This window comes from Miscanthus floridulus, chromosome 3 (assembly GCF_019320115.1).
Source record: "Miscanthus floridulus cultivar M001 chromosome 3, ASM1932011v1, whole genome shotgun sequence".
NCBI lineage: Eukaryota > Viridiplantae > Streptophyta > Magnoliopsida > Poales > Poaceae > Miscanthus > Miscanthus floridulus.
Window position 1 is genome coordinate 26,059,544 of NC_089582.1, and position 27,877 is coordinate 26,087,420.

At 41.8% G+C, this 27,877-nt stretch overlaps 1 pseudogene; it reads left to right on the plus strand.

Moving 5' to 3' along the window:
- Positions 1-2,474: 2,474 nt before the first annotated feature.
- The window catches only part of LOC136543360 (cysteine-rich receptor-like protein kinase 6), a 47,185-nt pseudogene continuing 21,782 nt past the window's right edge, over positions 2,475-27,877 (plus strand).

Below are 27,877 nucleotides of genomic sequence, written 5' to 3' on the forward strand. Positions count from 1 at the left end.
CACCTCCCGTCAAACTCAAGGTGGGAGCAGTTGGTTTAAAGCATTGAGTTTGATCAAGTGAAGTCGATGCTGCTCTCGTGTTTGTGCTTTAGTGAAAAAGTTAGGGAATTGCAACTCTAAAGGCACATACTTGAGAGAAATAGTTTTCTGATGACAATGAGACCGAGTAAAGAAGGCATCCACACCAATATGCTTTGTAGGTTCATGCTTCACAGTATCATTGGCAATTTGTATGGCTCCTATACTATCTCAGAGAAGAGGTGTGGCAACATCACAAAGATGCCAAAATGATCCAACAACCATCAAAGCCATACAATCTCTGTAGTAGTAGTAGCAAGGGCTCAAAGTTTGGCCTCCATACTAGAACGAGATACAGCTACTTGCTTCTTAGACTTCCATGCAATAGGAGAAGAGCCATGAAGAATGGAGTATCGAGTGATGGAACGTCGATCTATTGGGTCACTCGCCTAAGTGGAGTCCAAGTAAGCATGAAGCTAAAGCGGACTATCATGCGCATAGACCAAACTTTGAGATGATGTCCCTAGTAAGTATCGCAGCACATGAAGTAAATGGCCAAAATGAACAGAAGTTGGGGTACAAACAAACTAACTCAAAATATGGTCTGCATGAGAAATATCAGGCCTGGTGACAGTGAGATAAACAATGCTACCTACAATATGTTGATATCGAGAGGGATTCTCAAGAGGTAACCTATTGGTGGGACGAAGCTGCAAGTGAAGATCCATAGGTGTGGCAGCTATCCGATTATCAGTAATACCCGAATGAGCAATGAGGTCTTGTATGTACTTGGACTAAGAGAGATAAAGCCCTGTGCGGAATGCAAAACCTCAATCCCTAAGAAATAACTGAGAGGACCCAAATCAGACATCTAGAATTGGTTACTGAGTTCTCTTTTCACATGAGATATGTGTTCTACATCATCTCTCGTAATCAACATATCATCAACCTATAGAACCAACAAGGTATGTCCATGTGGAGAGAGATGAATAAACAAAGCAAGATCATGATCACTAGGTGAAAAACCAGCAGCCTTTATGACAGAGACAAACCTCCCAAACCAGGCATAAGGAGCCTGTTTAAGACCATATAAAGCATGGCCAAGATGACAAACATATCTTGGCGAAGCATCAAGACCTGGAGGTGGTTGCATATAAACTTCCTCATTTAATTCACCACGAAGAAAGACATTCTTGACATCCATCTGAGAGACAGTCCATGAAAAAGTAGAAGCCACGGTAATCAAAGTATGGACAGTAGTCATATAAGCAATGAGGGTAAATGTCTCATCATAATCTCGTCCTTGAGTATGCTGAAAACCTTTAGGAGCAAGACGAGCTTTATATCGCTCAACGGTACCATCCGACTTAGTTTTAATTTTGTATACCCACTTAGATGTGATAGGCACTACATGAGATGATAATGCTGGAACGAGATCCCATGTTCCTGTATGATCAAGGGCAGCAAGCTCCTCTGACATAGCTAGCTGGCATTCTGGAATACAAGAAGCTTCCTGATAAGAGGATGGCTCATCAATAATAGCATTCACATGAGGAAAACCATACTTGTCTTCAGGACGAATTGTGTTGTGGTCTCGAAGATTATATCGTGGACCAACCTATAACTCATCAGAAACGTATTTAGAGGTAAACTAAAGAAACTTCAGAGCCCATGCTTAGAGGTACTCGTTTTTGCCTTGCACCAAAAATGAAAAATCCGCAGTTGACATGCTAAAAATGTGTGCCCGAATAAACCTATAAGGATAATGGATAATTACAATGTTTGTGTGCATAACATAAATGTACCTACTCCCATGTATAAAGAGCAACATTCTGTGTATAAATAGACCAAAAGAGAGTGTCTTTGCTTTTTCTGTCTTCTATTCATATACTGACTTACTACACTGGTTAAGAGAAGGCTTAAATTGGATCACGATGGGAATCAACCATGCAAGACTCCTGATTTCAGACTGGGGATACCAGTACAACGACATGAGACAAAGAGCGAGAGAGTAGCTCACCGTGTAGCACTTGGCATTGGCGCGGCAATGCAGTTCTTCTAACCTATCCTTCACTGTTCTTGAAGGTACACTTCAGCTGCTCCCCATCTCAGAGGTCGGCTGAATTTCCCAAATTTCGTTCGATTATCTAAGCATAAAGAAAATGTGAGTGGAGAAATACCAGTCAAGTCAACACACAGTGCATAGTACTATCCCAGTCAAGACGCCAGGCCATCAATTCCTCCAAGCAAGATGATCTCCGTCCCTTCATCATTTAAAACGAGATATCTGCAAGGCAGGCCGTCCTTTTCTCGAAGCAACAAATATCTCCTACTAGTAGAAAGTGAGTCTTGGATACAAATTTTTTTCCAACGAGTAAAGCTAGAGCCAATAAGACGTTCCTTTCTTGTTTTCTTCTCCATTCTGTTGTTGCACTTGCACACCATGGTCATGACTCATGATCCCTGAGGAGCTCTGCTCCTCCTACCTCTCGCTCGCCATCCTCGTCGTGCCCGTCTTCCTCGTCGCGCCGCTCGCCACCAGCGACCTACTGTCGCAAAGCTGTGTCAATGGCTGGAACTACACAGCGAACAGCACCTACCAATCCAACCTCAAGCTCCTCTCCACGGAGCTCCCCAGGAAGGCCTCCTCATCTCCCACGCATCTCTTCGCCGCCGACAGCGCGCCGGCACCGTCCCGGACACCGTCTACGGCCTCACGCTCTGCCGCGGCGACACCACCACCAACGCCTCCGACTGCGCCGCCTGCGTCGCCAACGCCTACTTGATGGACGCCACCGTGTACTACGACCCCTGCTACCTCCGCTTCTCGTACCAGAACTTCCTCACCTCCATCGACAACAGCAAGCAGTACATCAGCGCCAACGGCGAGAACGTGACGACGTCGCCCGCGGCGGCGTTCGACGCCGCCGTGGCTGCCCTGCTCGGCGCCGTCGTCTACTACGCGGTGCGCAACTCTTCGTTGCGGTTCGGCACTGGGGTGGTGGACCACTTCGACGAGAGCAACCCCAACATCTACGCGCTGGCGCAGTGCATGCCGGACTTGTCGCCCGACGACTGCCGGGCATGCCTGGATCAGATACTGAAGGTGCAGATGAAGCTTTTCAGCGGCAGGCAGCGGGGGGCAGGATTCTGGGGTTACGGTGCAACTACCGGTTTGAACTCTATCCTCTCTTCTCCGGCAGTCCGCTTCTGCACCTCGCAGTCGCAGCCCCGGGCCCGGCCGTCACACCATCCGTCGTCGACAGAGGTGAGTTGCAGACTTGCAATACCGTGGCTGTCGACGTGGCACTATCTAATCTATGGTGCTTAATCACATAATGACAAATTTATTACCGTTACTGCCTAATCTTTACTTACACTGGTTGGTCATTATTCTAAGCTACAAGAGGAACGCGAATTAAATCAGTTACCATCTTATCCATTGCATTGGGAATAGTTTCTTCAGCACTTGTTGCCGGGCCTGTTTGGATCCAAGGAAATGCGAAGGAAAATCGTAGGAAGGAGAAAACGGAGGAAAGGAAGCTGGACTGAGTGTTTGGAACGGAGGAAATTCACTTTCCTTAGCTGGATGCCGATTTCAGGAAAGAAAACATCCACCGTGAGCCTTTGTTTTCTTTTCCTTTGTGATTACCGAGCGAACGAGCGCTTGCGGTCTCTGCAACCCGACGACGGACTGCATTAGCAGAGGAATCGAGGAAAAGGATAAATAACGTGAAAGTAGTACTACAGTAGATAGAAAAGACCGGGGTGCTTAATCAGAATAGGAGGAAGGATAATATTTGGCACGTGGACCATCCATGATGCTTCAACTTATTTGTAGCTTTTTTTTAATAAAACGAAAGGAATTTTGTTTACTGTTATGCTTAGCCTAAGCCATTGAGTTTCTAGGAAAACTCTTAAATTCCTATGCTAGCCATGTTCCTTTGTTCCAAACGCCAATTTCTATAAATTCCTATGTTTTTCTAATCCTGTGTTTTCAACCTCTATTCCTTTGCTATTCCTATGTTTTTTCTATTCCTCTGTTTTGCATTCCTCAGTTCCAAACATGTCCCTTCTTCATTTGTGTCTGGAGCATGAGAAAATCAGCTGATGAGTTATTACCATGTAAGTCCTCCTGATTCCCAGATAATGAGATGTAAGAAATCATTACAGTTGCTTAATGTGTGTTCCTTATATTTAGAAAATGCTACTATATATGTGCTTCCGAATGTTATGAATAAAGTTAAATCTCTGGTGAAAAATAAGTGGGTGCTTGTTGGATGCATACGTAGCAAAAGTTGTGTATTTAGAAAAGCTAAAACGACCGATAAATTAGGACGGAGGGAGTGCATACAAATGTAGCAGAAATAGATGAACGTCTCAACCTTAGTCTTTCCATGAAGTTAAAAAATTGTCTCAGGATAATTTTTTTCATCTCGTGCATATGCATCTTTTCTTCAAGTTTCTCATTGTTGTGCATGGTACTAATTCTTGTTTGAAAGATACGTCTAACACGGAGAGCATCCAAAGCGTTAATTTGTCCTTTCTTGATCTCTCGACACTGAAAGTTGCAACGGACAACTTCGCTGAAAGAAATAGGCTTGGGCAAGGAGGGTTTGGTGCAGTCTACAAGGTGCGCATCATCTTATACTTTTAAGTTCCACATTCCAAAGTCCTAACTTGGAGGATTATACTCGTATATATATTTCAACTATTGTCTGTACCATGAGGAAAAGAAAAATTGCACTTACTCGCAAGTAAATATAGAAATGTAAGCGAGTTAGCAAACTCCCGCAATGACTATTTTTTTAGGTATTGGAAAGCTCGCACTTTCCACTAGTCATCGTCCAAGCCCCTCGCAAATGGCCAATCTTCTAGTCGGATAACTCTCTAGATGGCCACCCATGGTCCTTCCCCGGCATAAGTGGGTCTCCATGTGGCCTCACCCAAACCACTCCCTGACGGCATCACTATGTAGAGCTTCGGCCAAAACACCGAGGGCCTCTCGTTTCTCGTACACCATGGGCAGCTACACCACAAGCTTGGTTGGTGTGATCACACTAGTTTATATCAATTTCACTAAAATTTTAAGGTGTGAATGCAGAGTTTTCATTGTAGGGGTCCGGCTTTGATGTGGAGCCCACATGTATATATAGCATTTATAAGTGTAAAACAGTAGCAGAAACTAGTAGTTCAACTTAAAACCTTGGGTATGGATAAGACTGATTGTTATCCAATGGGTATGGGTAGGAATGAAAACGGTACGGATATTTTCCGATCGTATTCGAAACCGAATCCGTTTAGAGGGGTTGAGATCTGTCCATATCCGAGTCCGGATATCCAACATCCGATACCGTATCCGTATCCGAATACTCAAATCGCATATTTATGATGTTGATATCCAATCGTATCCTATCCGACATAGTTGACACTATCCGTATTCGAATCCGAATCCGGACAGAAATATGAAAACAAATGTAATATCGGTGATATCCGTCCGTATCCAATCCGCTTTCATCCCTAGATATGGGTAAGATTGGGGAGGGTGAGAAGTGGATAATGACGGTATGGATTTCGACGTGGACAAACACGAATTTGTTTATACCCTCCCGGTGACAGGTATAGTAGTAAGTGAGACACACTTTGTTATTCATATTTAAGGATCCGACAGCATAAGAATTTGTAATATTAGGGACCTAAATGAAACTAACATACAAATGTAAGAATTGATGTGCAACTTTCTCATAAAAAGTAGGGATTTGTACCTTTAAATCAATATTTGTTTCAGCTGTAGCTACCACTTCCGCAGGGAGCACTTCCTGATGGTGAACAGATAGCAGTAAAGAGGCTCTCACAAGGTTCAACACAAGGAATAGGGGAGCTAAAGAGTGAGCTTGTTTTGGTTGCTAAGCTTCATCACAAAAATCTTGTAAGGCTTGTCGGAGTTTGCTTGGAGGAACATGAGAAGCTTGTTGTCTATGAATACATGCCTAATAGAAGCCTTGACACAGTCCTCTTTGGTAAAGTTTCATATCAGTATTACAGTATCTTGTAGCTAGTTAAATTACACTCAGATTCTCAGACTAATCAGCCAAGGTTATTTATTTCAATGGCAGATCCTGAGAAGAGCAAGGATCTTGACTGGGGGGAAAGGTTCAGAATAATAAGTGGAATTGCTCGCGGATTACAATATGTTCACGAAGATTCACAGTTGAAGATAATCCACCGAGACCTCAAGGCAAGCAATGTTCTGCTAGACCTAGATTTGAATCCAAAAATTTCAGACTTCGGTTTGGCAAGATTGTTTGAACAAGATGTAACACCTCTGGTGTTTTAAATACTAAAATATGCCATGTCATCGTATGCATTGCACATCATTCTTGTGTTAGTGAAAACTTTGATATTCATTCACTAAAACAAGTTTACTTTTATGATTATATGTGTTGACTTGTATGGGATGAATCAAGTTCAAAACCTTCGTGTTAAATTTGAATTCCAAAACCCTAATTTTCAGCAATTAATTCTACCCTGGAAAAACCTAATTCAAAATCTAAGCACAATTTGGGGTTGAGCCTAAAAGAAGAAGTGTAGAGCTTGTCAATGTGTAAAAAGTTGGTTTTTAGAGTTTTCAAAGTTGTTATATAAAATTTGAAGTAATTTGAAAAGGGGATAAATTCTTAAACTGTCCCCTTTTGATTTTAAACTTATATTGTTAAATGTAGACATAATTTGAGTATGGTTATTAAAGCAAAGTTGTAGAACTTTGAATTTGGAGCAACTTTTATTTTTGGAGATTTTTGAGTTACTATACAAATTTGAAAGTAATTTGAAAAATGAAGCAAGTGGCAATTTGGTAAATAGCTCGAACAGTGCAAGCAGGCAGCTCTCGTCGGCGGCGAGCTTCCACCGGCTTCCACGCGCGCCCGCGAGCGACACCTCCTGCTTCGACGTGTCCGCGTTGCCGTTACGTGTCAAGTTTGGGAGCGTCCTCCGTCGCTCTCTCACTTCCTCTGTTTCCCGTCAGTGCCGCCCTGCTCCGTCGAGCTCATGCCGGAGCCGTAGAGCCCTCCCAGCCTCAGCCGAGCACGTCACCATGATCGCCATCACCTAGCGCCTCCATATCACCCACTTGCGTAGCTTCTACCCCTCTGGATTGCCCGGTGTAACCTCGTCTTCTCCAACTCCGGCGAGGATCCACCGAGATCCATTCCACCTTGGACAGGTAGTTTAGGTGGGCTTCTTGCTTCATCTTTTGTTGTTTCTTGATCTTCATTCTCTCGTGATGTTCATGAGCTTGATCATTGATCATTTGGTAAGTTGTTTTCCTCAGAACAGAGCTTCACCATGAGTTCACGCCGCCGCTATCGTCTCCAACGTCGACGACCTAGCTCCGCCTCGCCTTAGCCGTCGTTCTCGCGCGCATCAGCTTCGGGGTGAGCCACTGATCGTGCCTGTGTGATCTATTTTACCTCTAACATGCCGTAGCCATGGGACCGCGGGACACCGGCGAGTTTTGCTCCGCCGTGCCGCTACACGCGTCGCTGCTAGTGTGGTGGAGTGCTGTCGATTCAATTAGGTGCTCGATTACGTCCACTAGGAGGTGCTGAGTGCGCCGGAGACCTTAGTTTTGCTGATGAAGTCGTAGATCACCGTCGCTGTCTCGGTAGGACACCACCGTGCCGCCATCATCGTCGGCGAGATCTCTGCAGTAGTCTAGATGTTCAACCAGTACCATTAGTCGAAGCGCAGCGCTGAGAAGGTCATGTTGGTTCAATCCTTACCGCCGGAGACCTCATCGACGGTGAGTAATCGCCGGTCAGAGGGCCTCACCGCTGTGGTCAGCGTGGGCTGACCGATGGGGTCACCCTGTCAGTGACTGTTGAAGGGAAAATGAATTTTTCTATTTTGCATAAATGGGTAAATAGTGCTATGATTTGTATATTTTGTGTAGAAATAAATAGAGCTGTAAAAATTATGAAAATTTTTGTGTGACCTCTCTGAGATGTGAACTCATTAGGAAAAATATTAAATGTTACTTTTCAGTACATTTTGAATGTGACAAAAATTGCTCAAATTAATTAATAAATGGGATTCCATGATTTTTCTAGGCTTGAATAATTATCCAAAAAATATGAAAATTGTTTTTACACTTAGTTATCATGTGATGACCCTTCACAAAAATTTGGGGCTCATTTGGAAAAAGTTGATTTATTTCATAATTTTGAATTAATTAATTAATTAAAACAAATAGTAAACCTTAATGACTTAGGTTTTGTTTGAATTTGGGATTGAGTGATGACCTTGGGTCATTAGCATATAATGATCCTTGGCACTTTAAGTAAGTGTTTGAGTTTATAATCAACTTGTGTTTGAGAACTTGGTATCGTTACTACGTGTAGTGAACGAAAGTGAGAACTTGGTAGTCAACCAAGTTGTTGAGGAAGTCAACCCACATGTTGAGGTCGGGTTTGATATCTGCGGAACATCTCCGGAACCTGACTATTCCATCAATCAAGACAAGCCCCGGGTGCATTTAAACCTACCTTGTGTTTTACAAATTATATCGCTTTTGTTTTTAAATGTTGCATTAAGTGATTATGAGTTGAGTGGAAACCTAATTGGTGCATTACCATCCTTGTTTTTCCATATCAATCTTATTACCAGCTCTAATTCGAGAATGCCTAATTATGCTTAGCCATGCTTAGACCAATAAAAGTCGGGAGATTACTTGTCACCTGCGAGATATGAATGGTTTATTGGATACGATTGGTTATTTATGAATCATGAGATATAATCATGTGGAGTAATAAATCTAGACCGAGCGGACTCAGTGTATGAGAGCCACAAGACATGGATGTCTTTTGAGCGGGTTCTTTCCACCTGTGTCGATTAAGAACCATCTGTTGTTGAATTGCATGAGGTGAGACTTTGTAGTACTAGCCACATACTCTGGTAAGCCTTCACTTGGCTATTCTATTACGAGAATGGCTACTCGCACACTGGGAGTGGAGAGATGGCGAGAGTAGCATGTACCCACATGGCGATGAGCTAGATTGGTGGAGTACTGTGCTCTTGGGTGGCGCGGACCCGTTCTTGTTTTAGAGATTCTGATGATAGGTTGGTATATGTAGGTCAGAGACCTGCATATGTCATGTGGTTGGGAATCCCCAACTGGGTTTTAATCGGTTCGAATCGTCGCTGCTCCTCGGTTATGGAGACTCAACTCACTATTCATCATCGTAGTTAACAAATAGAACTTGAGTAAGATTTGAGAAAGAGTTTGATATAAAGTTCATAATCTCAATATGGATCATGTCAGCTTTATATATAAACTTTATGATCATTTAAATGTTGAAAGAAAGAATCTTGTTGGAGAGCTTTTACACAAAAGAACTTTGATTCTTGCTAAAGCCTTACCTTGAATCCCCGAGCCTGCATTCCTGAGTCTTCTCTGTTTTTACGCCGGTTAAGTCTTGTTGAGTACTTTCGTACTCAGGGTTCTTTACCCCTTGTTGCAGGTGAGCCTCATGAGCAGGTCTACTTTGGACCGTGCTGCATGACGGTTGTCCAAAACGAGGATGACAAGTAAATGTGTGGCCCTTGGGCAGGGCACTTTTATTATGTGTTTTGTTTTATGTTACTAATGCTACTCCACTACTATGGTTGTAATAATAATCGTACCTGGTTTGTAAGCTTTGAAACAACTATTTTGTAGCTAAGTTATTGTAAGACTTCCGCTATTTTACTCTGATGTAAATTAATGAATAAACTATTGTAATACTGCAATGACTATGTAATGGATCCTGCTCGGAAGAAATTGTGGATGATTCGGGTTTCCCGAGGACACCCGATAGGCTTCTTAAGTTACTGGGAACATATGCATAGTCGTCATGGGTCGTTGAACTATGACAGGTGCATGTGAGCCCTATAATTTAGGAGGTTCTGCCACAGACTGGTATCAGAGCGACCATTACAAAGATTTTTGTAGTATTGTTTTATAAAAACTTCAAAACAATTTGGGGCAAATAAATTTAACCTGTTAATTTGGTCCAAATTGCTTTCTATTTATCTTAATTCCATCTCGCAATTCCTTATTTGATTAATAAAGCTTTATATGGTGTAGTAATCTTATTATGCCCTATATAATAAGAACTATTATTTATGTACCTTAGGAGCTTTGATGTTTAAGTTCTGTAAGGACGATTCATGCATCATGATTAATCCACTTGTTAATTACTTTCCCTCTTAGTTTGGGTTGAGTAGTATAAATCCCATTCTTACTACTCTTTAGACTTTTCTCACATTGTCTTACTGTTATTAAATCTTGCTTTCTATAGTATGGCTCGTACCAAGGTAACACCCCATAAGTCCATTGGACCCAAAGGAGTTCCTCGTCACCAGCTTGCCCCTAGGAGTGATGGTGCTAGCAGTAGCAGCTTTAGGCCTGATGCCCAGGCTGAGATACAGAGGCTTTCAGCAGAATTAGCATAGGCTACTAGAGATAGGGCCTTAGATGCCATCCAGGTGGGCAAGTTATAGGATCAATTGAGGCGTCTCACCACCGCTCATAAGAACTATGAGCGTATGTTAGTTTGTATGGTGGAAGGAAGAAATGAGGCTTGGCATAGAGAGGATATAGCTAGAGCCCGAGTTCATGAGTTAGAGTTCTATGTAGAAGACTTAGAAGAATATTATACCAATCTACATGAAGAAGTCCATAGGCTGAACAATCTCCTAAATCCAAATCATGAGCCTCAAGCTGAAGCAATGGACGCAGGTGTCATCATTGCAGATGATAATGAACCTAAAGAGGAAGAAGAAGAGGATCCAGAAGAAGTAGTGGTGGTCAATGAAAGTGATGAGGAAGGCAGAAGTGTTTCTAGAATGGATACCGATCACGGGATTTGATGTGATCAAGGAGAAGAGTAGAGTTGTAATATAGTGAGTTCTAGTCAAGCTAGGTAGTCTTGTTTAAGTGCAGACTTGTGTATAAATAAGTGAACCCAATGTAATGTGTTTGTAGTAAGCTCTTTTAAAAGTTCAATAAATGTTTTTGAGTAAAGTTTGGTTTGTCATGAACAAATGCCTCATACTCGGGCTTTGGATATTCCTGGTTCTTTGCAAGATGAGGGTGGTGTTCCTGATCCACCACCAGTTCCACCAACTTTGGCTGATGCTATCGCGGCACTGGTCCATGTGACCGTAGATAATGCTCGGTTGCTTCGGGAGTTAGCTCAAAGCAATCAAAATATGATGCAAGAGAATCATGGTCGTAATCATCAAAGGCAAGAAGCTACATATGTTGACTTCACGGATACATGACCCCTAGTATTTTCGAAGGCTGACGAACCACTCAAAGCTGATGATTGGCTTCGTACCATAGAGCAGAAGTTTGACCTCATTCCATGCATTGAGTTCCAGAAGCCTGTTTTTGCTGCCCAACAACTTAGAGGTGCAGCAGGTGCTTGGTGGGCGAACCTTGTGGCCATACAACCAGCCGGTACTTGGTTAAGTTGGGCCAATTTTCTCACTGCTTTCTATGCCCATTATATTCCAGGTGGAGTTATGTCCATGAAGCTTGATGAGTTTCTTGCTTTGAAGCAAGGTGATCAAACAGTCATGCAGTATGTGGGCAAGTTCAATCACCTTTCACAGTACGCACATGAGCATGTTAACACAGATGCCAAGAAGAAGAAGTGATTCATGCGTGGTCTTAATACCAAACTTCAGACCATGATGACTACCTGCACAAATGTCACATATCATGAGGCAGTTAACATTGCTATTGCTTCAGAGGAGAAATATTGGCATCATAAGGAAATTAAGAAGAAAAAGAGCGTGCCATCTGGGTCTTTCGATGGCAATCAAAAGAGACAGAAGATAATTTATCATCCAGTGAATCACTACCTTCCTCCTTATCGCCCGCCGTAGTTCCAAACCAGGCAATGACCAAATGTCTGTCCTGCCATAACTTACCCGAACTCACAACAGACAAATGTTCCTGGTGTTCGTGCTCCAACACCCAAGGCCACAATTACCCATGGTTCATTTGTGGGAAGTCAGATCATTTCTCTAGGGAATGTTCATATCATAAGCAGTATAATCCAAATTTTCAGAAGGCTCCCGGAAATCAACAATAGGGTCAAGCTCAGGACAAGAACAATAACCAAAATGCTCAGAAGGGCAGAAATGAAAAGAAGACAGGGTGGGTTTTCTATACTCAAGCTGGGGAGATTCTAGAAGGGGAACCCGTGATGCTGGGTATGTTTCCTATCACCGATCATCCTACAGTTATGCTTTTCGATTCTGGTGCATCTCATACATTCATCAATAGAACATTTGTCATAAAGCATGAAATTCTAGTTGGGGAAACAAATGAAAAATTTTATATACAGTCGCCCGGGGGACGTCTGTGCACTAAGGAAATGGTGTACCAGGTACCCATAAAACTAGGTGGGCACATTTTTCCCACCACCATGATTATTTTAAAAGATCAGGATATAGATGTGATCCTGGGGATGAACTAGATGCATCAGCATAAAGCTATGGTAGATACTTTGAATAGGACAATAAGGTTGAGCTTGCTAGACAGTAATTCTCAACTTCTTATCCAACTTCCAATCTTAAAGAGATCAGTGGAAAAAGTTTGTGCAACTTCCATCAAGGAGATTAGAGATATCCCTGTAGTTTGTGAATTTCTAGATATTTTTCCTGAAGATTTACCCGGTCTACCACCTGATAGAGATGTTCAGTTTGGAATAGATTTAAAGCCTGGAACAACTCCAATCTCTAGGAGAGTTTATAGGATGCCTCCCAAGGAATTAGCTCAGTTGAAGACTCAATTACAAGAGTTGATTGATAAAGGTTTTATTCAACCTAGTTCATCACCTTGGGGATGTCCTGCAATTTTTGTGAAAAAGAAGGATAAGACCCTGAGATTGTGTGTTGACTATCGTCCATTGAATGAAGTGACAATTAAAAATAAATATCCCTTACCTCGGATAGATTTACTTTTTGATCAACTAGCTAGAGCCAAGGTTTTCTCCAAGATTGATTTGAGGTCAGGTTATCATCAAATCTAAATTAAGCCTGAAGATATTCCCAAAATGGCATTTACCACCAGATATGGATTATATGAATACTTGGTAATGTCTTTTGGTTTGACGAATGCCCTAGCTTACTTCATGTACCTGATGAATTCAGTGTTAATGCCTGAGCTAGACAAGTTTGTAGTGGTCTTCATTGATGACATCTTAATATATTCCAAGAATAGGAAAGAACATGCTGAACAACTTAGAGTTGTTCTGACACGCCTAAGAGAACATCAGTTATATGCCAAGTTCAGTAAGTGTGACTTCTGGCTAAAGGAGGTACAGTTTTTAGGACATGTCTTGTCAGCTGAAGGAGTTGCGGTAGATCCAAGCAAAGTTAAGGATATACTAGATTAGAAACCACCAACCACTGTTCATGAGGTTCAAAGTTTTCTAGGAATGGCGGGTTATTACCGTTGTTTTATTCCAGATTTCTCTAGAATATCCAAGTCCATCACTAGATTGTTGAAAAACCAAGCTAGGTTTGTCTGGTCACCTGACTGTGAAGAAGCTTTCTAGACTTTGAAGAGATTATTAAGCACTGCACCAGTGTTAGCACAACCAGATATTGAGAAGGCATTTGACGTTTATTATGATGCTTCTGGTATTGGTATTGGGTGTGTATTGATGCAAGAAGGCCGAGTCATCGCCTATGCTTCCAGACAACTTAAGCGACATGAAGAACATTATCCAACTCATGATTTGGAGTTAGCAGTGGTCCATGCTTTGAAGATTTGGCGGCATTATCTGCTTGGTAATACTTGTCATATTTATATAGATCACAAGAGTTTAAAGTATATCTTTACTCAATCAGAATTGAATATGCGGCAAAGAAGATGGTTGGAATTGATTAAAGATTATGACTTGGAGGTGCATTACCACCCTGGTAAGGCAAATGTGGTTGCAGATGCACTCAGTCGTAAGAGTCATTGCAATTGCATGACCATAAAGACAATGGATCTAACTTTATGTCATGAGATGGCGAAGTTGGATATAGAGATCATTCAACAAGGTAGTTTGACCAATATCACTGTTGAATCAACTATTCAAGACCAAATTATTGCCGCTCAGAAAGAAAACAAGGGTATAGCCCATATCAAAGAAAGAGTCAGGAATGGAAAAGCGGCATGCTTCAGAATAGATGATGCAGGTGTGCTATGGTTCAAGAATCACCTTGTGGTACCAAAGGTTCCTGAGTTGCGACAGTCAATTCTTGAAGAGGCACATACCACCAGGTTCTCTATTCATCCGGGAAGTAATAAAATATACCATGATTTGAAACAGAGATTCTGGTGGACCAAAATGAAGATAGAGATTGCTCAATATATAGCCAAGTGTGATACTTGTCAAAAAGTGAAAGCTATACATTTGAAGTCCGCTAGAGAGTTACAACCATTGCCTATTCCAGCTTGGAAGTGAGAGGATATTAGTATGGACTTTATCATCGGTCTACCCAAGACATCAAAAGGTTTTGACTCAATATGGGTTATTGTAGATTGACTAACTAAGTCAGCACATTTTCTTCCAGTCAAGAGTATATATCCCACTATCCAATATGCCAAGTTGTATTTAGCACGAATCGTGAGCTTACATGGTGTACCAAAGACCATTGTGTCGGATAGAGGTACGCAGTTTGTCTCCAACTTTTGGAAACATTTGCATGCTTTGTTGGGTACCAAACTTCTACATAGTACCACTTATCATCCACAGACTGATGGTCAAACTGAAAGGGTAAATCAAGTACTTGAAGATATGTTAAGGTGTTGTGTCCTTAACTATTCCCATAAGTGGGATGAGTGTTTGCCTTTGGCTGAGTTCTCCTACAACAATAGTTATCAGGAGAGCATTAAGATGGTTCCGTTTGAAGCACTCTATGGTCATCGGTGCAGAACTTCATTAAATTGGTCTGAACCCAAGAAAAGATGGTTCTTTGGAGTTGACCTTGTGAAAGAAACAAAAGAGAAGGTTAGGCAGATACAAAATAATTTGAAGGTAGCTCAGTCCCAACAAAAGAGTTATGCAGATAAATGACGTCGACCCTTGGTGTTTAACAAGGGAGATTATGTATATCTAAAGGTATCGCCAATGAAGGGAGTCTACCGTTTCGGTGTTAAAGGCAAATTAGCACCTTGTTATATTGGACCATTTCAAATTTTGGAGAGGTGTGGAAAGGTGGCATATCGCTTGAAGTTACCGGAACATCTCTCAGCTGTACACGATGTGTTCCATGTTTCCTAATTAAAGAAATGCCTTCAAGTGCCTGATCAAAATGTTGATGTTGAAGGAGTTGAACTTGAACCTGATTTGACCTATTCTAAATATCCTATCTGAGTTCTGGATCAGAAAGACCGTGTCACTCGAAGGAGGACACTCAAGTTCTACAAGATACAATGGAATCAATATTCTGGAGAAGAAGCTACTTGGGAATCTGAAGATTACTTGCTAGAATAGTTTCCAGAGTTCCTTGCTTCTATATAAAATACTATTAGTTGTACTATGTCTTTGTGAAGCATGTATTAGAAAAGGACCATAGCTATTTTATGGTTAAGTTCAGAATATATTTGCTTGACACATTTCCTTTTCCATTACTTTATCCTAGGACTTTAAATCTCAGGACGAGATTTCTTTTAGGGGGAAAGGTTGTAACACCTCTGGTGTTTTAAATACTAAAATATGCCATGTCATCATATGCATTGCACATCATTCTTGTGTTAGTGAAAACTTTGATATGCATTCACTAAAACAAGTTTACTTTTATGATTATATGTGTTGACTTGTATGGGATGAATCAAGTTCAAAACCTTAGTGTTAAATATGAATTCCAAAACCCTAATTTCCAGCAATTAATTCTACTCTGGAAAAACCTAATTCAAAATCTAAGCACAATTTAGGGTTGAGCCTAAAAGAAGAAGTGTAGAGCTTGTCAATGTGTACAAAGTTGGTTTTTGGAGTTTTCAATGTTGTTATATAAAATTTGAAGTAATTTGAAAAGGGGATAAATTCTTATAGTGTCCCCTTTTGATTTTAAACTTATATTGTCAAATGTAGACAAAATTTGAGTATGGTTATTAAAGAAAAGTTGTAGAACTTTGAATTTGGAGTAACTTTTATTTTTGAAGATTTTTGAGTTACTATACAAATTTGAAAGTAATTTGAAAAAATGAAGCGAGTGGCAATTCGGTAAATAGCTTGAACAGTGCAAGCAGGCAGCTCTCGCCGTCGGCGAGCTTCCACCGGCTTCCACGCACGCCCGCGAGTGACACCTCCTGCTTTGATGTGTCCATGTTGCTGTTACATGTCAAGTGCACCTTTCCCACCGCCCTCTGCTCAACTGATAAGTCTAAGAGCGTCCTCCGTCGCTCTCTCACTTCCTCTATTTCCCATTAGCACCGCCCTGCTCCATCATGCTCACGCTGGAGTCGTAGAGCCCTCCCAGCCTCAGCCGAGCACGTCGCCATGATCGCCATCACCTAGCGCCTCCATATCACCCACTTGCGCAGCTTCTACCCCTCTAGATTGCACGGCGTAACCTCGTCTTCTCCGACTCCGGCGAGGATCCACCGAGATCCATTCCACCTTGGATAGGTAGTTCGGGTGGGCTTCTTGCTTCATCTTTTGTTGTTTCTTGATCTTCATTCTCTCGTGATGTTCATGAGCTTGATCGTTGATCATTTGGTCAGTTGTTTTCCTTAGAACGGAGCTTCACCATGAGTTCACGCCGCCGCTATCGTCTCCAATGCCGATGACCTAGCTCCGCCTCGCCTTAGCCGTCGTTCTCGCACGCATCAGCTTCGGGGTGAGCCACTGATCATGCATGTGTGATCTATTTTACCTCTAACACGTCGTAGCCATGGGACCACGGGACTCTAGCGAGTTTTGCTCCGCTGTGCCGCTGCGCGCGTCGCTACTAGTGTGGTGGAGTGCTGTTGATTCAATTAGGTGCTCGGTTACGTCCGTTAGGAGGTGCTGAGTGCGCTGGAGACCTTAGTTTTGTCGGCAAAGTCGTAGATCACCGTCACCATCTCGGTAGGACACCGACGTGCCACCATCGTCGCCGGCGAGGTCTCTACAGTAGTCTAGATGTTCAACCAGTACCATTAGTCGAAGCACAGCGCTGAGGAGGTCCTGTTGGTTCAATCCTTACCGCCAAAGACCTCACCGGTGGCGATTAATCGCTGATCAGAGACCCTATCAGTGACTGTTGAAGGGAAAATGAATTTTTATATTTTGCTGAAATGGGTAAATAGTGCTGTGATTTGTTTATTTTGTGTAGAAATAAATAGAGCTGTAAAAATTATGAAAATTTTTGTGTGACCTCTCTGAGATGTGAAATCTTTAGGAAAAATATTAAGTGTTACTTTTCAGTACATTTTGAATGTGACAAAAATTGCTCAAATTAATTAATAAATGGGATTCCATGATTTTTCTAGGCTTAAATAATTTTCCAAAAATTATGAAAATTGTTTTTACACTTAGTTATCATGTGATGACCCTTCACAAAAATTTGGGGCTCATTTGGAAAAAGTTGATTTATTTGATAATTTTGAATTAATTAATTAATTAATTAAAACAAATAGTAAACCTTAATGACTTAGGTTTTGTTTGAATTTGGGATTGAGTGATGACCTTGGGTCATTAGCATATAATGATCCTTGGCACTTTAAGTAAGTGTTTGAGTTTATAATCAACTTGTGTTTAAGAAATGTAAAATTGTATACCCCACTAAGGTCATTAGTGTTAATCTAAGTAAACCCTTGAGAAGGTTTAGTTAGTTATTAGTTTGTAACTATACCATGAAGGAAAGTTGTATTCAAGTTATTAACTTTTGCATCCATCGTCAAGCATCATGTTTTATGTCTCGCATGATATTAAACATGGCATTGTTACTACGTATAGTGAACGAAAGTGAGAACTTGGTAGTCAACCAAGTTGTTGAGGAAGTCAACCCACCTGTTGAGGTTGGGTTTGATATCTGTGGAACATATCTGGAACCTGACTATTCCATCAATCAAGGCAAGCCCCGGGTGCATTTAAACCTACCTTGTGTTTTACAAATTATATCGCTTTTGTTTTTAAATGTTGCATTAAGTGATTATGAGTTGAGTGGAAACCTAATTGGTGCATTACCAACCTTGTTTTTCCATATCAACCTTATTACCAGCTCTAATTCGAGAATGCCTAATTATGCTTAGCCATGCTTAGACCAATAGAAGTCGGGAGATTATTTGTCACCTGCGAGATATGAATGGTTTATTGGATACGATTGGTTATTTATGAATCATGAGATATAATCATGTGGAGTAATAAATCTAGACTGGGCGGACTCGGTGTATGAGAGCCATAAGACATGGATGTCTTGTGAGCGGTTTCTTTCCGCCTGTGTCGATTAAGAACCGTCCATTGTTGAATTGCATGAGATGAGACTTTGTAGTACTGGCCACATACTCCGGTAAGCCTTCACTCGGCTATTCTATTATGAGAATGGCTACTCATGCACTAGGAGTGGAGAGATGGCGAGAGTAGCGTGTACCCACATGGCGATGGGCTGGATTGGTGGAGTACTATGCTCTCGGGTGGCGCGGACCCGTTCTTGTTTTAGAGATTCTGAGGATAGGTTGGTATATGTAGGTCAGGGACCTGCATATGTCGTGTGGTTGGGAATCCCCAGCTGGGTTTTAATCGGTTTGAATCGTCGCTGCTCCTCGGTTATGGAGACTCAACTCACTGTTTATCATCGTAGTTAACAAATAGAACTTGAGTAAGATTTGAGAAAGAGTTTGATATAAAGTTCATGATCTCAATATGGATCATGTTAGCTTTATATATGAACTTTATGATCATTTAAATGTTGAAAGAAAGAATCTTGTTGGAGAGCTTTTACGCAAAAGAACTTTGATTCTTGCTAAAGCCTTACCTTGAATCCCCGAGCCTGCATTCCTGAGTCTTCTCTATTTTTACGCCGGTTAAGTCTTGTTGAGTACTTTCGTACTCAGGGTTCTTTACCCCTTGTTGCAGGTGAGCCTCATGAGCAGGTCTACTTTGGACCATGCTGCATGACGGTTGTCCAAAACGAGGATGACAAGTAAATGTGTGGCCCTTGGGCAGGGCACTTTTATTGTGTGTTTTGTTTTATGTTACTAATACTACTCCACTACTATGGTTGTAATAATAATCGTACCTGGTTTGTAAGCTTTGAAACAACTATTTTGTAGCTAAGTTATTGTAAGACTTCCGCTATTTTACTCTGATGTAAATTAATGAATAAATTGTTGTAATACTGCAATGACTTTGTATTGGATCTTGCTCAGAAGAAATTGTGGATGATTCGGGTTCCCCGAGGACACCCGACAGGCTTCTTAAGTTACCGGGAACATATGCATAGTCATCATGGGTCGTTGAACTATAACAGGTGCATGTGGGCCCTATAATTTAGGAGGTTCTGCCACACAAGACCAAACCAAGGATGTTTCCAATCGCGTCGTGGGAACATTATAAGTGAATTCAACCATGGCTTAATTAAATGCCATTATTGACTGCACCTACCATAATAGTACATTAAATCTTCCTACAGTGCACTACTGGAAACTCGCATTCTTCTGTGTGTGCGAAAACACATAGAAAAATACGAATACCATCAGAAAAATATTTTTCTGACGGTGTACCCTCAGAAAAATACACACGGAAATATAATGATAGAAAAATTCAATTGTTCTGTGTGTTCGCCGTCAGAAACAATTTTTCTGTGGCTGTTACACGCACAGAAAAAATGTGTTCGGCCAGATTAAAAATAAAATTTCTATGCATTATTCCTCACAGAAAAAAGAATTAGTGTTGTCCCGTCAGAGTTGCAGAGGTGCACCCACAGGAAAAAATTGTATTTTTCTGTCGGGTTAGGTGAACGCACAGAAAATTTGTATTTTTTTGTCAGGTGTTAACAGACCATCGACAGAATAATATACACTTACCCATGCAGCAAATTGGATATAATAATTATTTGGAAACAGTAGCAACAACATATTAAAATATGGACTCTCCATATAGTAATTTCATCACAACATATAAAGATGGAGTCCAAATGTTTAGCACATTCATTCATAGCATCCAGGCTACATGTAGATGATGTCCAAATGTTCCGACATCAATATATTCAAAAGCATTACCATCTCATCTCAGCAGTTCATGAATTTCACTACTGATAACTATTGCACTACTATGCTGACAACCAGATCGATGTTGCTACCATTAAAAATGAGCAGCTCTTAGCTCTTTCCTTGCTGCTCCTATCAGCTGCGCCACCTCGTGCTCGAACGCCGCGTCGTCCCGGGCCTCAGACGATGATAGGCTACCTCCGCCTGCCCGCTGCCTGCCTAAGCCTGAGACTAACCTCGAGGATAGGAGAAGGCCACTAGAGCTCTGCATTGCTAGCAGCAGCCTAGTCACAAGAAGCACGCACAATGTATTCTGAGTTCATTTAGGCTCGCGTGATGTGATTTACCTCGGTCTAGGACTCTGTCAGGAGCAAGACGATGACTTCCGTCGTGCCCAGCCTGCTCATGCTGAGAACCTTCAATCAAAGACAGGCAATACAGATCAGCAGACAAGAGGATGGTAAGCCAGATAGCATGGACCAGAGGAATGGCGGTGGTGGTGAGCGAACCTTCACTTGCAGCTGGAGAAATTTGACGTATTCGGTGATCTCTTCAAGCATGGATGCCTTGTCAGACTGTACAGGATAAACACAGGTTTTAGAAACTGATGTACTACAGTCGACTGTTCTTTGACAAGAAATAGTCGAAGAGGATGCAATCGAGTACCCTGTTGGAGTTTGGAACGAGCTCCTGTAAGTTCTTCAGATGAAACCTTTTTCTGGCAAAAAACATTTATCCACTTGAATCTTCAGCATGGAATGGATTTTGTTACTTTTAACTTCGATTCTTTTTTCCCTTCTAGCTTCTATTATTTCATCACACTTCCAAGTGCATTTTTATATATCAGTTCCCATATTAACATTTATTGTTGTTATTATTTTTGTATTCATCCTATAGAAGGAAAATTTATACTCCCTCTTGTCCTTGTCAAAAGGAAAATTTGAACAGGGACATAGGTTAAGAATTTGCAAATTGACAGATCCAGAAGAGAAATGACATGAATTCCCCCTCCTATTCAATTAATTTGGCTGGAAAGCTGAGAGTTGAAAGTATGTTTGGGTGTTATGCACAAATCCTTAGGACACAACAAAATAAACAAGGGAAAAAGAGGGTAACAAGCATCTAAATTAGGCACAAGCCTTATAATTTAGGATTAAAAAGAAAATCTAATACAGTTTGGAAATTGGCGGGACAGAATAATTATATACCTAAACAAAGAATGTGCTATGCATTACTTCAAATGGATTAACTAGTTGCACAATACTATAGCTAATGCATCTTTTCTGTTTAGTAAGTGAAAATAAAAGAAATGCTTGAAAATTAAAGTACAAAAATGGAAGGTTAAGATAATTATAAAGCATATTACGTTATGATTCACTATCTTATTTGATACCTCCTGCCAAAACATAATAAAAGAAACACGAGTCATAATCTAGTAGATTTATTGATCAATTCGACAGTTCATCCCAAATATATAAAAAAGGACAATTTTCCTTAACATACAGGTGATGAATTGTCAATAACTCAAAGAATAGAATGCATTTTAATCCTATAAAGAATACTCGGTACAAATAACCTCTCTACAGTCAATACACATGCTTTAGGCCAATCGGAAGAAGTACCTCAGATGGGTGTGTAGTGAGAAAGAATCCGACGGTAGGTGCAAACTCATTCCCATGCCTAAAAGTGTTCAGATTTTGGACAAATAGTAAGTGCACTATATCATTCTCTATTAAATGAAGACATGGCATTACAGATAAGGAAATCAGAACACATTGCAAATGGAAGTAAACCAAATGGAGCATGCACACAAATACTCAACCATTTCACACAGGGCCAAACAGTTTTAAGAATGTTAAAAGGCTGGATGAAAGCAATCAAGAGAAACCGAAAGTGGTAGCAAGCTGCTGCTTATCTAACACTACTCTATATGCATGTTGTTGGGGTCCAAAATCGCAGGAAACATGTTCAAATAGCATTCTATCATTTTGTGTCATATATAGCAAAGTCCCTTCCAAAGTACTAAGGTTGTGAGCACTCCATGGTAAAAGTAGCATCACAGTCACTTGTTTGTGCCAATTAAAAAGGAACTCAAACTCTAAGTAAGCTGTTGATTAATTTTGTACAACACTTCCATCTGACAAACTAGAACAATGGATATGTAGCACAACTGACAGTGACTGATTCATAAAAGGAAACCGGTTCATGTACTGAAAAATTAGTTGGCATTCTCAACACAAATCATCAACATTATTTCTGAATAATTGGTAGTTGAAATGTTGCAAGAATCGGGACTTGAAGTTAGCTGATACTGATACCTGCTTGGGGAGCAGTAGTAGACGAAATGGGCACCCGGGGGCACCATCTTCATCCCTTTGAACTTGGGCCCAAAAGAGAACATCTGCAGAAGAATGAGAAGCAGGCAGAGGTGAAAACCCATCACATTGTTTGACGCACGCACCAAACAGCTCGTAGTGAGACGCGGTCGTTGGCAGCCGAATCCCACTGATTTGGGTGTCGATTCTGAAGAGGGTGCGCTGGGGACATTGAGGAGAAGGAGGGTGGCACCCTTTCCGCACCAGCTTTGTTGCCGCCTCTGGGTCCATCCGTGCCGCCACCGCTCGCCATGGCAATACCGAAGTAGCGCACTCGTGTGGGAGTGTTCTGGAATAGGATGGCTCGCTCTCCAAAAAATGCCGCCGCCACCACCACGCCACGCCGCTGGCCACCACCACCACCACCGTAGCGACTGGCCAGATACGAGAGAGGGAGGGCCGGATCCAGCCGGGTGAAGAAGGGGGAGGGGAGGGGCACCTGCCGGGGAAGAAGAAGGGGGAGGGAAGGGGCACCGGCGGGGGAGAAGCGTAAGTGCAATCAAGCCCTATTGTGGGTTTTGGTATTGATGACCACCAAATTAGAGGACTAATGAGATTTATCAAGATGATAAGCAGGGAATCAAAGAATGAGGATGATGAACAGGTTGCAGGTGTCCTAATTACAAAAGTTGGCCAGACCTAGCTCAAAGGAGGTTTAAATTCTTTTATGTTTTGAATTTGAGTTTAGGGAAAGTCGTATTATTAAGAGGGGTTTTAGGACAGTTGGTCAACTGTTGAATCAGATGCTCAAATTCATAGATTTACATCCTCCCACCTAGTCAAAACAGCCAACCAAATTTGATATCATATTACCTATTTTGGCTAGGGCGGCAATGCCGCCCTTAACTGACCGTTGAGCTTGGGGGTATTTATACCCTTCAGGCCCGGCCCACAATGGTCATCTTCTCCACTAAATCATTCTGCTCGAAACAAGACAGAACCAAAAGCTCACCTCTCTCCTCCATTATTGCTCCTCCATCCCTCAAGCTAATCCTTGATTCCAACCATCAAAACTTGAGAGAAAAGGCAGCAAAACTCGATTGGAGAGAAGATCCACTGATTCCCAAAGTCTAAGAGCATTTGGTTCGCGTTTGGCTGATGGTTCTAGGGTTTGTTACTCTTGGAGCTTGCTCCTAGCTAGCTAGGCATCGCCCTTGTGCTTGCCAACTTGTGTGGCAGCCTTGGAAGGTTTGTAACCTCATTCGAAAGCTAAGAAATCACCTCTCACTTCAAGAGTTCACTCTCTTGATTTGAGAACGAGGGTAAGGCAAGCCTTTGTGGCAAGCTCAAGCATTTTGTGGCTTCCTCAACAACATGGACTTAGGCAGACCTTAGTGGTGAGCTAAACCACGGGATAAATCTTGTGTCTTGCGTGCTTCATCTTTACTATACATGTTGTTTATCTTATTGCTAGCTGTTGTTAGGGTTTAGTTGCTCGATTCACATTTGTGTGAAGTTTCTGTGGTATCTAGTCTTCGAACTAGATTTTGAAGTTATATTGCAGGATTAAGCAGCTAGTGGGGTCAGGTTCATCTCTGTTAAATCTCAACTGTGTTAGATTATTTTTCGTAGAGCGGCAGTGCCACCCTGTAAGGCCGCAGTGCCGCCCTCTGTTCTAACAGAGTTTTGAGTTGAATTTTTATAGGCCTATTCACCCCCCCTCTAGGCCTTCTTTATCTTCCTATAGATCCTACAAGTGGTATCAGAGCGAGGTTGCTTCGTATACGCTTCACCGCGTGAAGTATGGAAGAAGGAGAAGGTTCGAAGACCGTTCGCATTGCGGACGCAAGTGGTGTGCACGTCAAGGATGTTGGCAGTAGCAACGAGCTATCCATGTCCACAGCAAGTGATGCCACCATCAAAGAACCCAAGACCACCGATGTCGAAAGAAGAAAGGCAAGAAAAGAAAGAAAAGCCACAAAGATCGCAACAAGAGAAGCTAGAGAAAAGAAGAAGGAAGAGCAGCGGCTCAAACACAAGAAGAGAAAAGAAGCTAGAAGAATCACAAGAGAGGCAAGAGCTAAGAGAAGGGCAGCAAGAGCTCAAGAGCAAGAGAAGAATGAGTATGATGCATCATCTAGTGAGCTCTCTAGTAGCTCAGATGATGGAGATGATGATGTGTCGTACCATACTTCAAAAGATAGCAAGGAGGTGAAGAGCAAGGACAAAAAGAAGGATAGCAAGGACAAGGGCAGCAACAACAACAAGAACAAATATGCCACTGTATCCTTTAATTATTCTTATTTGTCTAACCATAACAAAAGGTCTTTTGTCAATGTGCCCGTGGGCAAGTTGCCTCATTTTGATGGGACAAATTTTGCCAAGTGGAAGCACTTGATGAGTGCCTATCTTGTAGGTCTTCACCCCGGTCTTTGGGAGATTGTGGTGAATGGATTGCAGCCACCGGAAGATCCCGAAGCACCAACAAATGAAGAACTAGCTGTTGTCCATCTCAATGGCCAAGCCACAAGTATTCTTCTTAGTGCCTTGGATGGAAATGAGTACAATCGAGTGATGAATGTCAACATTGCAAAACAGATTTGGGACACTTTGCATCTAGCACATGAAGGTGTTGATAAAGTAAGGAAGGCAAAGATTGATTTGTTGATGGCCAAGCTCAATAGGTTCGTGATTGTAGATAGAGAGGGACCACAAGAGATGTTTGATAGATTGATGACCTTGGTGGGCAAGGTTAGAGGCTATGGATGTGATGAGCTTGATGATCACAAAGTGGTGAAGGTTATGTTGGAAGCCTACTCACCAAGAAATGAGACCATAGTCACCTTGATTAGGGATAAGAAGAAGTTTGAGCACTTCACACCTAATGATGTGCTTGGAAGATTGTTGACATTTGACATGCAGAGAGAAGAAGCTAATGAGAGGAGAAGACTTGGTGAGTTGCAAGCCAAGCTAGAAGGCATGAAAATCAAGGAAGTAGCTCTCAAGGCCAATAAATCAAGCAATCAAGGCATCTCCAACAAGGCAAAGGGCAGCAAGCAAGCATCAACAAGTCAACCTAAGGAAATCAAGTCAACTCCACAAAATGATGATCCAAGTTCATCCTCAAGTGAAGATAAAGATGATGGGGCTGATTATATGAAGATTGATGACATGGCTTTGTTCATGAAGAGCTATCACAAGGGGTTGAGAAAGAATGGGTATAAAATAGTGCAAAGAAGGTTCCCCAACAAGAAAAAGAGGACTTGCTACAATTGTGGCAGCATGGAGCACTTCGTTGCTAAGTGTCCCTATGACAAGAAAGAAAACAAATACAAGAGGGACAACAATGAAGGCAAGCACGAACACAAAAAGAGATACAAACAAATGGGAGAGGCACACATTGGGCATGAGTGGGACTCAACTAAGGAGTCAAGTGAAGAGGATGTGAAAGTTGCACCTGTGGCTATTCAAAAGCCATCCTCTACATCAAGGCTCTTCAACAACATGTCCGATGATGATGACCTCCGCTCCACTCACGTTTGTCTTATGGCAAAGGGTGAGAAGGTAAAATGAAGAGCCAAATCTCCTCCACCTCCTAGTGACATCTCTAGTAGTGAACTTAGTGATTCTAGTGATGATGATACTAGTGATGTTGAGAAATATGCTAAATTGACTAAAAAGTTAGATTCTAAGACCAAGCTCTTTATCATGAATCTAATGGAGGAATTTGAAAGTGTTAAAGCCAAGCTAGCCGATAGAGATGATTATCTTGAGGAAACCAAAAAGATGTATATTGGCTGCAAGGAAGCTCTTGAGTTAGAGAGAAGTGAGGTGGACTCTTTGAACAAGGCCTTGGCCGAAGAACAAAGAGAACATACTCTCACAAAGAAGGCAAATATTGCACTCAATGACAAGTATTGTGTCTTAGTTGAAAAGCACAACAAACTTGAGAAGCAATATAACCTTCTATGTGAGAGCACCCCACTTCCCTCCAACACAAATGACACTTCTATTCCCTCCACTAGCCAAGGATGTGGAAATTGCCATAATCTTGACTTAAATGTTCATTCCACTAACCTTGCAAACTTGGAGGTTATGAAAAAGGAGATTGCTAGGCTCAATGCTATTTTAGGAAAAAGGTGCATGGAAGGCAAGAAACCTACTGGTGGCAAAGGTGAAAAACCAAAGATGCCACAATACAAAGATGGAAGAAATCCACGCATCAAAGATGGGCTTGGGCACACTCATGGAGGTAAAACCAATGGGAGAAAGGTAATCAATGGATATGAGTGTGTTCTATTCGTGAGCAAAGGGCAGGAAGGTACATATAGGTCTGCACAGATGGTGGCACAAGGTCAGCCCAGAGCAGCACCGTGGCCTATGGGCGGTAGTGCCGCCCCCACAGAAAAGGGAAGACCACCTCTTGCTCATCTGCTCATGTCAAGCCTAAGAAGAAGGTGTCTCATCCTGAGCAGGTTGCCCAAAAACCAAAGAAATCTATCTAGGTCACTCCAAATAAATATGCCTATCAACCAAAGGCAAAAGCACCTTCACAATGTTTGAATTCTAACTTTGTCTTGCAGCACAACAGCAAGGGGGAAGTGTTTGCCAAGTTTGTTGGCAATGGTCGAAATGTTTATCATAATGCTTTTATTTGGGTTCCTAAAGTTCTTGTGACTAACATGCAAGGCCCCAAGAATATTTGGGGACCTAAAACTAGGAACTAAACTTGTGTTGCAGGCATACTCCTCCAGTGGGTCAAGTTGGGTCCTTGACAGCGGCTGTACAAATCATATGACCGGAGAAAGGAGTATGTTCTCATCATACTCCCCAACTACAAATTTAGATGAGAATATCATATTTGGTGACAATTCAAAAGGGGGTGTGATTGGACTTGGTAAAGTAGCTATTACACTTGATCATTCAATTACAAATGTCTTACATGTTCATTCCTTGAAGTACAATCTACTGTCCATCTCTCAATTGTGTGAGATGGGTCACAATTGTCTCTTCATGAATAAGGGTGTGGAAGTCTCTAAGAGGGAGGATTCCTCTATTGTCTTTACGGGTCGCCTCAAGAACAAGCTTTACCTAGTTGATTTCAGCAAAGGGAAAGCTAAGCTTGAGACCTGTTTAGTGGCAAAATCTAGCATGGGTTGGCTATGGCATCGCCGACTAGCTCATGTTGGGATAAGGAATTTAGCCAAACTCCTAAAAGACAACCACATCCTTGGACTAACCAATGTTCAATTTGAGAAAGACAGGATTTGTAGTGCTTGCCAAGCCGGAAAGCAAGTAGGTGTAC